Raw genomic sequence first — 13,757 nt, forward strand, 5'->3', positions numbered from 1 at the left:
TATATGCAGATACAAGGCATAGCAGGGGGAGAGGGGAGGTCAAAGGGCAGATAACAAGTTTTTTAATATTTATTTTTCCTTGCCATAAAATATGAATTTTATTTCACAAGGGGGAGGTACACAGATCTTATTACTGGCATTTTACATGCAAGAAAACTGAGATTGAGAGAGGTGAAATGACTTCCCCAAAGACAAAGCGCCAATAGGTAAACCCAACCTGGATCTTCTAGAGCCTGCCAAGATGCTTCCGACACAGATCTTTATGCTAAGGCATTAAACACAGATGAAACCATCTGAAAGAAAAATTTCAGTTTAAGCAGAGAATTATCCATATTTCAGTTGGCTGTGTGTGGCCTGCTGTGAAAAGCCCTGCACTGGGATGTTCCATAAAACAAATGTCTTCAAGCCTGACTCACCCCTCAGCTCACATTTAGATTTTAGGAAATTCACAACAGTGGGAGTTTCAGATTCTCATATGAATCCAGAGCAAGAACTGTTCACATGATCATTCACTGAGGTCCCCTGCAATCAAAAGTGAAGCAATTCTAGGCTGTATTTAGGTCCTATATCTTTGAAAAAGAGAGAATTAGTGTATGTGTGCATCTGTAAGTATGGATATATAGAAAGAGGAACTCATTCTTCGCAATTTTGCTTAACTGCTAAACATTACCAGTTTAGCAATTTAGCAGTTCTCTTAAAAGAAGACTTAGCTTTTTTAATTCTTATTTTATTTTTATTCAAGTATTGTTGACTTACAATGTGGTGCTAACTTTTGCTGTATAGAAAGGGACCCAGTCATACTTCATATATATTCTTTAATTCTTTACATGATATGATACTTTTTCCATCTGCTTATCTTACACTATAACTTTTGAATGTGTGTAGTATTTAAAACAGGACTGCCTTCCAAGATTGGCTTGGTCTTTGAACTGTTCTTATGTTTTCCCCTTGTAATTACACAATATTACCAACCACTGAAAGATCTCCACTTCCAGGAGTTTCTGTAGTGGCTCAACAGAAGCGACTCCAACTATTATCCAAGAGGACACAGGTTCAATCCCTGGCCTTGCTCAGTGGGTTAAGGATCCGGTGTTGCTGCAGCTGTGGTGTAGGTCACAGACACAGCTTGGATCTGGTGTTGCTATGACTATGGTGTAGGCCAGCAGCTACAACTCCAATTCAACCCCTAGCCTTGGAACCTTCATATGCTGTGGGTACTGTGGGTGCTGTGGGCGTGGCCCTAAAAAAAAATTCCACTTCCTCAGAGAGGCCTTCTCTGGACTCTTAGATGAGGAAAGAATCTAGCACTTCCCCTTTCTGAGCCCACGTGTCCGTATGCCTGTCCCTAGCTACTCTGGAATCTACAAGTGGACTCTGCATCATCACAGCTGTACCCTGGGGTCTGACAGTCTAGGTATATGTAGCTAGTGGCCACAGGCAGTGGAGCACTAGAACCATGTTCCTCAAAATCTAAATCAAGATAACAGGAATCTGCTTCTTGACCCATTCATTCTACAGGTAATGCTTCTCAGAAATAAAATTTCATAACTATTGTTCTAGAAAGAAATTCTTAATCCTGGTTTCATGATAGAATCACCCCCAGAGGAGGTTTTAAAAGAAAATGTGTCTCAGCCACACCCCCTAGAGATTCTATTTCAATTGCTATGGTGTGGGATCCAGGTGTTAGTATTTTTTTAATTTTTAAAAATTTTTTATTTTCTGTCTTTTTAGGGGCACACCCAAGGCATATGGAAGTTCCCAGGCTAGGGGTCAAATCAGAACTGTAAGCCACTGGCCTATGCCGCAGGTATAGCCACAGCAATGCCAGACCCAAGCCCTGTCTGCGACCTGCAGGGCAGCTCACAAAAGCGCTAATCTCACTGAGTGTGTCCAGGAATATAGCTGTCTTCATGGATACCAGTAAGTATGTTAGCACAGAGCCACGACGGGAAATTCCAGGTATTAGTATTTTAAAAATGAAATGAAATAGAAAATCTCCCTACAGGCTGAAATATGCAGTCAAGCCTGAGAGCCTTAGAAGACCTGGACTCACATGGCGCTAGGAATATATCAGGTAAATGTACAGATAAATGATCAGGGGCGTTCATTCTTCATACTTGTCATCTCTCATTATTACAAGTGAAATCTTGTGGTATCACAAAAGATATTAGTAACATTAGTGGTTCAGATGAATTTCTTAACGTGCGGTGAAAAAACAAAAATTCAGCTTTAGATGATTTTAACCAGTTGTGTGAAATTCTTTGGCTTTCTGTTCGATCCATAAATAGTACAAATCATACCAAGTTCTGGGACATGGGGAGAGGGTGACACGCTCAGAGTTCCCTAAACAATCACCTCTTAAAATACACAAAAGCCTTTCTAGTTGGCTGGTTGATTGACAGGGCCTGATGACTTCACAGCAAAGCCACACAAGTCACGTGATCCCGCACTGCCGGGCAGTGCAAGGAAGGTGTTTCCTGACCTACCTCCGGGAGCAAGGTCCATGGTCTCCTTGGCTAAGCCCTTCTTCTTTCTGAGCCAGCTTCCTTTCCGCGGGAAGGAAAGGCTGGCCAGGCCACCTGGGACGGGACATCTGGGTCGTGGGTGCTGGAGTCTCAGGCTCTCTTCCTGCCCGGTACACAGTTAACTGTCCCGCGGGAAATTAATGCCGGCCAGGAGCCGGGCGGCAGAGGGAATAAGGCGGGTGTAGTCTCGGCGCCAACGTGGAGGACGCGACTAAGCGAATTCAGAGACAGAGGGAAGTTCAGCCGCCAGCCCCCAGGGAGCACAGTGAGTAAGACAACTCAAGAAAATACAGCAGTTTTAGAGGGAAATGTTCAATGAGTTTTCAAAACGTTCTCGTGATTAAAAGAAAAAAATCAAGGCTCAGAAAAAGTAAATTCGTCGCTGCTAGTTTTAGCCAAGATACCCGCAGAGCATGCCAGACTTGAGGAAAAATCTTCCTTGAAGTGGAACAAGCAGTATTGATCAGGACATACCAAGCACTAACAAAAAAGATCTGCAGTGAAGTTTAAATTGCTAGGAGAGATTTAGAAGGAAAGTACTAATCAATGAAACAAAGGCACCAGAACAAAAATGAATGAATATAGTTTAACAATATATCAGTAGGTACTTAAAATAGACATACACAAATTATTTTAAAGTGTATTAAGGTAAACATTATTTTATAGTAATTTGAGCCTTGTTAACTTGACATGTTTGCATTAGAAAGAATTGGGAATCATGCGCCAGAATGATTTTTTTTTCTTTTTCACAAAATTTTCATCAATTTAGAAAGAAGTAAACTCTTAAAAATAGTAAACATTGCCAACTGGTGTTGAAATTAGATCTCGTGCTTTCTGAATGTTCCAGGGGTACATGCAATAAATTTCATTTATCTGCAGGTAATAGCTAACACTGGTTAATGTTTGTTCAGCATTCAAAATGCAGTTTTTGCTTTCTGGTTAGCACAAGAGATTATTCTTTCAAGGAAATCTGAGACGTTTAGGGCTATCCATATTCTTCAATAGAGCCATCTCTTCACTAGCATTTCCATTTTTTCACCTTAGGCATTCTTTTAGCAATGTGCTTATAAAGGTTTTCTTTCGCTTAGCTGATTTTAGTTAAAATGGAAACAAAAATTAGTTTCTTAGCTGAACCTAATCATGTGACTTTAGTCCAGCCATATTCTTCCCAGAGTCTTCTTGCCCCTCTGACCCATTGCAACTTTGATATCTTAACCCTTGAGCAAAACCTATGTAAACCATTAATGGATGCCCAAGGGCTAAAGCTATCTCTGCAGGGACCAGTAAAACTATTATGTATTATTTTTACTGTAGTCTTCTTACTGTGTGGGTGTTTAAATCTGTCTCAGTATCTCTTCCTCAACTGCTGTCCGGTGGAAGGTACTGTCTTACTAGCATTGTATTGTGCTTTGTTTTAAGAAAGCACACACAATTTCAAATACATTTTACTAAAATTTACTGATCAGTTATGAAGTTATTCCTGTTTAGGGTTAAACTATCTTCACATAATCCCAATGAAGATATAGTGTAGGTAGTTGTATATTTAATATCCTCTACAAAGAACACATAAGGAACAATACATGAGAAAATGAGAAACACCTTAAAAGTAAATATTAATCATTGTAAATTAAAATAATAAGGAAAGGCGATTTCAGATATACTTGATTCAATACATAGCTACAGGAAGTTACCACTGTATTATTAAACTTCGGAGGAAAAAGAGACATGATTATTTTAAATTCCATTCCAGAGGATTTATATAGAGACGTAAATGAACCAAAAGGATAGTGTGCAAAATGCAATGTCAAAATGGTATTGTGGCACAACTTGAGTTGCCTCCTGCGATAAAAATGATTCTTTGTATCATTTTTTCTCACATACAATTAAAAAGGTGAATTATAGTCAATAGTCATTCCCACCTGTTATGAAAAATGTCTGGTAATTGGCCATTTGGGTTTTGGTCCTTTTTTTCCCTATGAAATTGAGAATTTTTATAAGCTTAACAATGTTGTCCAATAGAACTTTCTGCATGCAGTGATGGAAATAGTCTACCTGTCATGGCCATTGAGCATTTGAGATGTAATTAACTTAGCTAAGAAACTGAATTTTTTCTTTGACTAATTTTAAGTAATTTTAATGAAAACTTAGTTATCTGGATGTGACTAGTGGTTACCAGTTTGCACAGATAGCTGACTAGCTATTTTCCTTTTTCTGCTGGCTGGCTGATACTGTTGTGCAAGACACAACTGCTGACCTTGAACTTTGGAAAAAAAAGAGTTCTGAAGGTATTTGTTAAGAACCGTAATCTTGGGAGTTCCTGTTGTGGCCCAGTGGAAACTAGTCTGACTAGTTTCCATGAGGATGTAGGTTCAATCCCTGGCCTTGCTCAGTGGGTCAAGGATCCCATGTTGCCATAAGCTGCGGTGTATCGCAGATGAGGCTCAGATCTGTTGTTACTGTGGCTGTGGTATAGGCCGGCTATAGCTCTGACTTGACCCCTAGCCTGGTAACTTCCTTATGCCATAGGTACAGCCCTTAAAAAAAAAAAAAAAAAAAAAGGAAACAATCTTAAAAGGATTTAAGAGATTCAGGTTTTTTTTTTTTTTTTCATTTTTAATGACATTCATTGTTTTATTTCTCATTTTACAAGCAATACATGTCCATTGCAGACTACTAGAAATACACAAAAGCATAAAGTAAAAATATACTGTCACCCATAATCCTCACCCTCCAGTTATCCAGAGATAACTATCTTTAGCATTTTGACACATTTCTTCCCAGTATCTATGTATTGTTTTCCAATTGAGGTATAGTTGACATCAATCACTCTATTATTTCCAGGGGCACAACACGGTGATTTGATATTTCTATACATTGCAAATTGATCATAATAAGTCTAGTATCATCTGATTCCATATAAAGTTATTACAGGAGTTCCCATTGTGGCTCAGCGTTAAGAACCTGACACAGTATCCCTGAGGATGTGGGTCTGATCCCTGGCTTTGCTCATTGGGTTAAGGATCAAGTGTTGCATCAAGCTGCAGTGTAGGTGGCAGATGCGGCCTGGATCCAGTGTTGCCTTGGCTGTGGCATAGGCCTGCAACTACAGCTCTGATTCCATCCCTAGCCCAGGAACTTCCATATGCCACACGTGCAGCTGTAGAAAGAAAAAAAAGTTGTTACAATGTAATTAACAATTTTCTCCATACTGTTCATTTCATCTTCATCCCTGCAACTCATTTATTTTATAACTGGAAGTTTGTACTTCAACCCCTTCACCTATTTTACTCAGCCTCCAACTCTATCACCTCTTGTAACCACCTATTCATTTTCCAGATCTGTAAGTTTGTTCTTCTGTTATGTTTGTTCCTTTTTTGTTTGTTTTTTGTTTTTGTTTTTGTTTTTTTTAGATTCCCCATATAAGTGAAATCATATGATCATATGGTATCTGTCTTTCTCCATATGATTTATTACACTTAACATAATACCTTCTAGGTCCATCCATGTTGTCACAAATTACAAGAAAAAAGAAGTCCTTATTTTTATGGCTGAGTTATGTTACATTGTATATATGTACCACATCTTCTTTATTCATGCCTCTGTTGCTTCCATACCTTGACTGTTGTATATAATGCTGCAGTGGATAGAGATGTGCATGTATCTTTTTGAATGTTTTAGTTTTCTTCAAAAAGATACCAAGAATTGGATTTTCTGGATGAAATGGATGATATGGTAGTTCAATTTTTATTTTTTGAGGAGCCTCCATACTGTTTCTCATAGTGGCTGCACCAATTTACATTCCCACCAACAGTATGTGAGGCTTCCCTTTTCTCCAAATCCTTGCCAATATTTATCCTTTATAGACCTTCTGAATGTGGCCATTCTCACAGGTGTGACGTGCTATCTTATTGTGGTTTTGATTTCATTTCCCTGATGATTAGTGATGTTAAGCGTCTTTTCATGTGTCTGTTGGCTGTCTTTGGAAAAATGTCGGTTTTAGGTGCTCAGCCCTTTTTTTTTTTTTTGTCTTTTTGCCATTTCTTGGGCCACTCCTGTGGCATATGGAGGTTCCCAGGCCAGGGATCCAATCAGAGCTGTAGCCACCAGCCTACGCCAAAGCCACAGCAACGTGGGATCCGAGCCGCATCTGCAACCTACACCACAGCTCACGGCAACGCCGGATCATTAACCCACTGAGCAAGGGCAGGGACCGAACCCGCAACCTCATGGTTCCTAGTCGGATTCGTCAACCACTGTGCCACGACAGGAACTCCCTCAGCCCATTTTTAAATTAGGTTATTTGAGTTTCTGATATTGAGTTTTATAAGTTCTTCATACATACATGTTGTATATTAACCTCATTGGATGTATAAATTGCAAATATGGTTTCCAATTTAGTAGGTAGCTTTTTCATTTCATTGATAATTTCCAAAACCATGCAAAAGCTTTTTAATTAGATGTGGTCTCATTTGCTTTTTTATTTTTGCTTTTTTTTTTCCTTCTCTGAAGAGACACAGATTCGAAAAAAGAAAATATTGCTAAGGCAAGTATTAAAGAGTGTACTGCCAGTGTTTTCTTGGAGTTTTATGGTTTCAGACCTTACATGGAAGTCTTTAATCCATTTTGAGTTTATTTTTGTATACTGTGTAAGAAAGTGGTTCAGTTTGATTATTTTGCATGTAGCTGTCCAGTTTTCCCAGCACCATTTATTGAAGAGGCTTCCTTTTCCTTATTATATATTCTTGCCTCCTTTGTCACAGATTAACTGACTGTATATGCATGGGTTTATTCTGGGCTCTTAATTCTGTTTCACTGATCTATGTATCTGTTTTTGTGCTAGTACCATACTGTTTCCATTACTATATGGTATGAAATCAGGAAGCTTGATACTTTGTTTTTCTTTCTCAAGTTGTTTTGGCTATTTTAGGTCTTTAGTGTTTCCATAATTTTTTTTTTTTTCTTTTTAGAGCTGCATTTGCAGCATATGAAAGTTCCCAGGCTAGGGCTGGAATCAGAGCTGCAGCTGCCAGCCTAGGCCACAGCCACAGCAACATGGGATCCAAGCCACATCTGCAACCTACACCACACCTCATGGCAATGCCAGACCCCCAATCCACTGAGTAAGGCCAGGGATTGAACCTGCATCCTCATGGATACTAGTCAAATATGTTGTCACTGGGCCACAACAGGAACTCCTCATGCAAATTTTAGAATTGTTTGTTTTAGTTCTGTAAAAAAATGCCTTTTGTGTTTTGACAGAAATTGCATGGCATCTGTAGACTGCGTTGAGAGTATGGTCATTTCAACTATTAATTCTTCTGATCCATGAGGATGGGATATTTTTCCATTTGTGTCATCTTCAATTTCTTTCATCAGTGTCTTACAGTTTTCCAAGTACAGATCTTTACCTCCTTGGATAAATTTATTTCTTGATATTTTATTCTTTTTGATGCTAATGTTTTCTGAATTTCTTTCATAGTTATTAGTGTACAGAAAAGCAGCAGATTTCTGTATATTAATTTTCTATCCTCCAACTTTACTGAATGCATTTACTCATTCTAATGGGTTTTTGGTACATCTTGAGGATTTTTCTATCTATAGTATCATGTCATCTGCAAATAGTGACAGTTTTACTTCTCCCTTTCCAATTTGGATTCCTTTTATTTCTTTCTTTTTTTTCTCACATTGCTATGGTAGGACTTCTAATACTGTATTGAATAAAAATTGTGAGAGTGGGTATCCATGTCTTTTTCCTGGTCTTAGAGGAAATGCTTTCAGGTTTTCATCATTGAGTATGACGTTAGCTGTGGGGTTTTCATTGATGGCCTTTATTATGTTGAGATATGTTTCTTCTATATCCATTTTGTTAAAAGTTTTTGTTTTCTGTGTTCTGTTTGTTTGTTTCTTGCTTTTTAGGGCTGCACTTGTGACATGTGGAAGTTCCCAGGCTAGGGGTCAAATCAAAGATGCAGCTGCTGGCCTCCACCACAGCCACAGCAACACGGGATCTGAGCCAAGTCTGCAACCTATACCAAGCTCATGGCAACACTGAATCCTTAACCCACCGAGTGAGGCCAGGGATTGAACCTGCATCCTCGTGGATACTAGTTGGGTTCATAACCTGCTTACACTCTAAGCCATAGTGGGAACTCCTGCTGAAAGTTTTTTTTTTTTTTTTATCATAAATGAATATTGAATTTTGTCAACAGCTTTTTCCTTCATCTATTAAGATGGTTATATGGGTTTTATTTTTCAGTTTATGCGATGTTTTTCTGATTGAAAAGGCAGATATTAAAATATCCTTGCATCACTGGAATAAATCCTACTTTATCATAATGTTTGATCCATTTTATGTATTGTTGAATTCTGGTTGTTAATATGTTGTTGAATATTTTTGCATCTGTGTTCATCAGGGACATTAGCCTATAATTTTCTTTTTTTGTGATCTTGGTCTCAGAATTAGTATGGAAGTATTCCTTTTCATTCAGTTTTTTGGAACAGTTTGAAAAGAATAGGCATTAATTCTTTTTAGATGTTTGGTAGAATCACCAATAAAACCATATAGCCCTGGTTTTTTGTTTGTTAGGAGTTTGTTTTTTGTTTTTTAACTGAGTGAATTTCATTTTGGTAATTTATCTGTTCATATTTTCTGTTTATTCTTGATTCAATCTTGGAAGATTATACATCTCTTGGAATTTGTATTTCTCCTAGGTTATTTTATTGATGTATAATTGCAGTAATCTTTCACGATCCTTTGTCTTTCTGTGATGTCACTTATAACTGCTCTTTCATTTATGGTTAATTTATTTGGAATTTCTCTTTTTTTCTTGATGAATCTGGCTAAAGGTTTATTTATCAATTTTCTTTCCAAAGAATAAGCTCTTAATTTCAGTGATCAAATCTTAATTTAATTGGGTTTTTTTAGTCTCTTTTATTTATTTCTGCTCTGATATTTATTATTTATTTCCTTCTACTAATTTGGGGATTTGTTTGTTAATTCTTTTCCTAGTTCCCTCAACTTTAAATGAGATTTTTTTTTTTGAGATTTTTCTTGTTTCCTGAGCTCACTTGTGTTGCTACAAACTTCCCTTTCAGAACTTCTTTTGCTGCATCCCATCAATTTTGGATGACTGTGTTTTCATTTTCATTTGTTTCCAGTTTTTTTTTTTTTTTTTTTTTTTTTTTCCGTTTTAGTTTCTTCAGTGACCTACTTGTTATTTAGTAACATATTGTTTAGCCTCCAGGTGTTTGTGTTTTTGGCAGTTTTTTCTTGTAGTTGACTTCTAATCTCAGAACAATATGGGTGGAAAAGGTGCTTGATATGATTTCAGGGTTTTTTTTTTTAAATTTAATATGACTTATTTTGTGGCCCAGCATGTGATTTTTTTCTAGAGAATGTTTCATTTGCACTTAAAAAGAATGTGCATTGTGCTGCTTTTGGATGGAATGGTTTATATCTATCAATGTATCTATCTATATATATATATATGTGTACACACATACACACACATATGTGTTTTTTAAATAACATGTTAGAAAATATGGATTATATATATATTTAATATATTGAGCATGTTTTCGTATTGATTTTCTGCCTGGATGATCTGTCCATTGATGTAAGTTTTATTCCCTTATTTATGTACTCCTATATTGGGTACACATATATTTTCACCCAATATCTTCTTGTATTGATCCCTTTATGTAATGTTCTTCTTTGTCTCTTGTTATAGTCTTTATTTTATTTTATTGTTTTAATTACTCAATGAATTTTCTTATATTTATAGTTATACAATGATCATCACAACGCAATTTTGTAGCATTTCCATCCCAAACCCCAAACCCATCCCCCCACCCCCCAGCCTGTCTCATTTGGAAACAACAAATTTTTCAAAATCTTTGAGTCAGTATCTGTTCAGCAAAGAAGGTCATCGTGTCCTTTTTTTAGATTCCACATGTAACTGATAGCATATGATGTTGGTATTTCACTGTCTGACTGACTTCACTTAGCATGATAATTTCTAGGTCCATCCATGTTGCTGCAAATGCCATTAATTCTTTCCTTTTAATGGCTGAGTATTATTCCATTGTGTATAGGTACCACATCTTCTTTATCCACTCCTCTGTTGATGGACATTTGGGTTGTTTCCATGTCTTGGCTATTGCATACGGTGCTTCAATGAATATTGGAATACATGTGTCTTTTCGAGTCAGTTTTCTCTGGATAGGTACTCAGGAGTGAGATTGCTGGTAATTCTATTTTTAGTTTTCTGAGGAATCTCCATACTGTTTTCCACAGTGCTTATACCAATTTACATTTCCACCAACAGTGCAGGAGGGTTCCCTTTTTGCCACACCCTCTCTAGCATTTATTGTTTGTAGACTTTTTGATTCTGGCCAGTGTAAAATGGTACCTCATAGTGGTTTTGATTTGCACTTCTTAATAATTAGTGATGTTGAACATCTTTTCATGTGTTTTTTTTGGCCATCTATGTATCTTCTTTGGAGAATTGTCTATTTAGATTTTCTGCACATTTTTTGATAGGGATGTTTGGTTTTTTTGGTATTGAGCTGCAGAATGTGTTTATAAATTTTGGAGATTAAGCCTTTGTCAATCGCTTCATTTGCAAATATTTTCTCCCATTCTGTGGGTTGCCTTTTCATTTTGTTTAGGTTTTCCTTTGCTATGCAGAAACTTTTAAGTACCCTTTCTTCATTTTTGTTTTTAGAAGATGTTGCAGTGGTTTATGTCAGACAGTGTTCAGCCTATGTTTTCCTCTAAGAGTTTTATAGTATAAAACCTATATATTTAGGTCTTTAATCCATTACAAGTTTATTTTTGTGTATGGTGTTCAGAAGTGTTCTAATTTCATTCTTTTCTATGTGGCTGCCCAGTTTTCCCAGCACCACTTATTGAAGGGGCTGTCTTTTCTCCATTGTATATTCTGGCCTCCTTTGTCATAGATTAGTTTACTGTGGGGCATGGGTTTAATTCTGGACTTTCTATCCTGTTCCACTGATCTATTTTTCTGTCTTTCTGCCAGTAACATTGATTTTGATGACTGTAGCTTTGTAGTAGTATAGTCTGAAATCAGGGAGCCTGATTCCTCCAGCTCCATTTTTCTTTCTCAGGATGGTTTTGGCTATTCTGGGTCTTTGGTGCTTCCAAACAAACTTTAAAATAGTTTGTTCGAGTTCTGTGAAAAATGTCCTTGGTAATTTGATAGGGATTGCATTGAATCTGTAAATTGCCTTGGGTAGTATAGTCATTTTGATAATATTGATTCTTCCAATCCAAGAGCAGGGTATGTCTTTCTATCTGTTTGTGTCATCTTTGATTTCTGTCATCAGTGTCTTATAGTTTTCAGAGTGCAAGTCTTTTGTCTCTTTAGGTAGGTTTATTCTTAAGTACTTTATTCTTTTTGATGTGATGGTAAATGGGATAATTTCCCTAATTTCTCTTTCTGATCATTCATTGTTAGTATATAGAAATGCAGTTGATTTCTGTGTATTAATTTTGTATCCTGTGACTTTGGCAAATTCATTGATAAGCTCTTAGCAGTTTTCTGGTACTGTCTTTAGGATTTTCTATATATAGTATATCATCTGCAAATAGTGATAGTTTTATTTCTTCCTTTTCAATTTGGATTCCTTTTATTTCTTTTTCTTCTCTGATTGCTATGGCAAGGACTTCCAAACTATGTTGAATAGTAGTGGCAAGAGCAGACATCTTTGTCTTGTTCCTGATCCCTACAGGAATTCTTTCAGCTTTTCATCATTGAGAATGCTATTAGCTCTGGGTTTGTTATATATGACCTTTATTATGTTAAGGTAGTTTCCTTCTATTCCCACTTTCTGAAGAGTTTTTATCAGAAATAGGTGTTGGATTTTGTCAAAGGTTTTTTCTGTATCTATTGAGAAGATCATATGGTTTTTATTCTTCAGTTTGTTAATGTGGTGTATCACACTGATTGATTTGAGGATATTGAAGAATCCTTGCTTCCCTGGGATAAATCCCACTTGATCATGATGTATAATCCTTTTAATGTATTTTTGGATTCAGTTTGCTAGTATTTTTTTTTTTTTTTGTCTTTTGTCTTTTTAGGGCTACACCCACCGCATATGGAGGTTTCCAGGCTAGTGGCCGAATCAGAGCTACAGCTACTGGCCTATGCCACAGCCACAGCAATGCCAGATCTGAGCCTGCATGTATATCTGCAACCTACACCACAACTCACAGCAACGCCAGATCCTTAACCCACTAAAGGAGGCCAGGGTATGAACTTGCAACCTCATGGTTCCTTGTTAGATTCTTTTCCCCTGTGCCACAATGGGAACTCCTGGTTTGCTAGTATTTTGTTGAAGATTTTTGCATTGATGTTCATCAGTGAAATTGGCCTGTAATTTTCTTTTTTTGTGGTATCTTTGTCTGGTTTTGATATCAGCGTGATGGTGGCCTCATAGAATGTGTTTGGGAGTGTTCTTTCATCTGCACTTTTTTGGAATAGTTTCAGAAGGATATGTGTTAACTCTTCTCTAAATGTTTGATAGAATTCACCTGTGAAGCCATCCAGTCCAGGGCTCTTGTTTGTTGGAAGTTTTTTTTTTTTTTTTAATTTTTTTTTTTTTATTTTCCCACTGTACAGCAAGGGGGTCAGGTTATCCTTATATGTATACATTGCAGTTACAGTTTTTTCCCCCACCCTTTCTTCTGTTGCGACATGAGTATCTAGACATAGTTCTCAATGCTATTCAGCAGGATCTCCTTGTAAATCTATTCTAGGTTGTGTCTGATAAGCCCAAGCTCCCGATCCTCCCACTCCCTCCCCCTCCCATCAGGCAACCACAAGTCTCTTCTCCAAGTCCATGATTTTCTTTTCTGAGGAGATGTTCATTTGTGCTGGATATTAGATTCCAGTTATAAGTGATATCATATGGTATTTGTCTTTGTCTTTCTGGCTTATTTCACTCAGTATGAGATTCTCTAGTTCCATCCATGTTGCTGCAAATGGCATTATGTCATCCTTTTTTATGGCTGAGTAGTATTCCATTGTGTATATATACCACATCTTCCAAATCCAATCATCTGTCGATGGACATTTGGGTTGTTTCCATGTCCTGGCTATTGTGAATAGTGCTGCAATGAACATGCGGGTACAGGTGTCTCTTTTAAGTAGAGCTTTGTCCGGATAGATGCCCAAGAGTGGGATTGCAGGGTCATATGGAAGTTCTATG

The 13,757-nt window shown here is 37.2% G+C and overlaps 2 protein-coding genes across 7 annotated transcripts in view; one reads left to right on the forward strand and one right to left on the reverse strand.

The window, feature by feature from the left end:
* FAM198B (family with sequence similarity 198 member B) overlaps nt 1-2,652 on the reverse strand; it is a 97,010-nt gene extending 94,358 nt beyond the window's left edge. Inside the window, exon 1 of the mRNA XM_013978683.2 lies at nt 2,487-2,652. The gene's annotated coding sequence lies outside the window, so the exon portion shown is untranslated. The remainder of the gene's footprint in view (nt 1-2,486) is intronic.
* TMEM144 (transmembrane protein 144) overlaps nt 2,422-13,757 on the forward strand; it is a 68,726-nt gene continuing 57,390 nt past the window's right edge. For 2 of the 6 annotated variants that reach the window (XM_005666661.3, XM_003129006.6), the window contains exon 1: nt 2,422-2,790. The gene's annotated coding sequence lies outside the window, so the exon portion shown is untranslated. Of the gene's footprint in view, nt 2,795-13,757 lie in introns of all 6 variants that reach the window. The other 4 variants (XM_013978687.2, XM_021101288.1, XM_013978685.2 and 1 more) reach the window with 4 other exon arrangements.

This window comes from Sus scrofa, chromosome 8 (genome assembly GCF_000003025.6).
Source record: "Sus scrofa isolate TJ Tabasco breed Duroc chromosome 8, Sscrofa11.1, whole genome shotgun sequence".
NCBI classification, from domain to species: domain Eukaryota; kingdom Metazoa; phylum Chordata; class Mammalia; order Artiodactyla; family Suidae; genus Sus; species Sus scrofa.